Genomic DNA, 690 nt, shown 5'->3' with positions numbered 1-690 from the left:
CACACACACACACACGCACACACACAGAGGTTATTTCAAATGCAATATCTTGTCGTCACGCAGTTTGGTAGGGAACTATTTATTGACAGCATTATTGACCTGCGGAAGAGTTTAACCTTTTGAAAATTAGAAACTCACAAACACGATCGTTTATAGCAGGTCTGCAAAATAGAATGCTATATTTTGGTTCTTGAATTTCAAAGTCAAAGACAAGAACAACTACAATAGTTGGACAATTATCGAATAGACGACAAACCACATTTATTGGGACGATCAGGTAATGTGGAGAACAGACTGTTATGATACACTATCACTTCATCACAATACGATATTTCACATCGTTAAGCCAACAAAACATACAATACTTTGCTCTTCTTACCAGTCACTATGCTAACATAATTATGTTGGTATTGCACTGAATCTTTTTCAGGATGTCAAAGGGCAGTCCCCCTATTTTAGTGGACACTTGAATGTTTGTCCTCCTTTATAGAAGATAGGCTAGATGCAAACTCATGATTTATCCTTCATAAATTTGACTAGCTGAGCACCCGGCTTTGCTCGGGGTCGACGTCTTGGCGTCACCGCTCCTACTGGTCTTCGTCGCAGAGGCATTTTACATCTACATATACCTTGCTGTCTAGCATTTCACAGTCATACCTGGCTTCTAGATCCATATTGCTTTAGTTTAAG

This window comes from Aplysia californica, unplaced genomic scaffold, assembly GCF_000002075.1.
Source record: "Aplysia californica isolate F4 #8 unplaced genomic scaffold, AplCal3.0 scaffold00053, whole genome shotgun sequence".
Classification (NCBI taxonomy): domain Eukaryota; kingdom Metazoa; phylum Mollusca; class Gastropoda; order Aplysiida; family Aplysiidae; genus Aplysia; species Aplysia californica.
The sequence above is the reverse complement of the archived record's forward strand: the minus strand, read 5'-3'. Positions refer to the sequence as shown.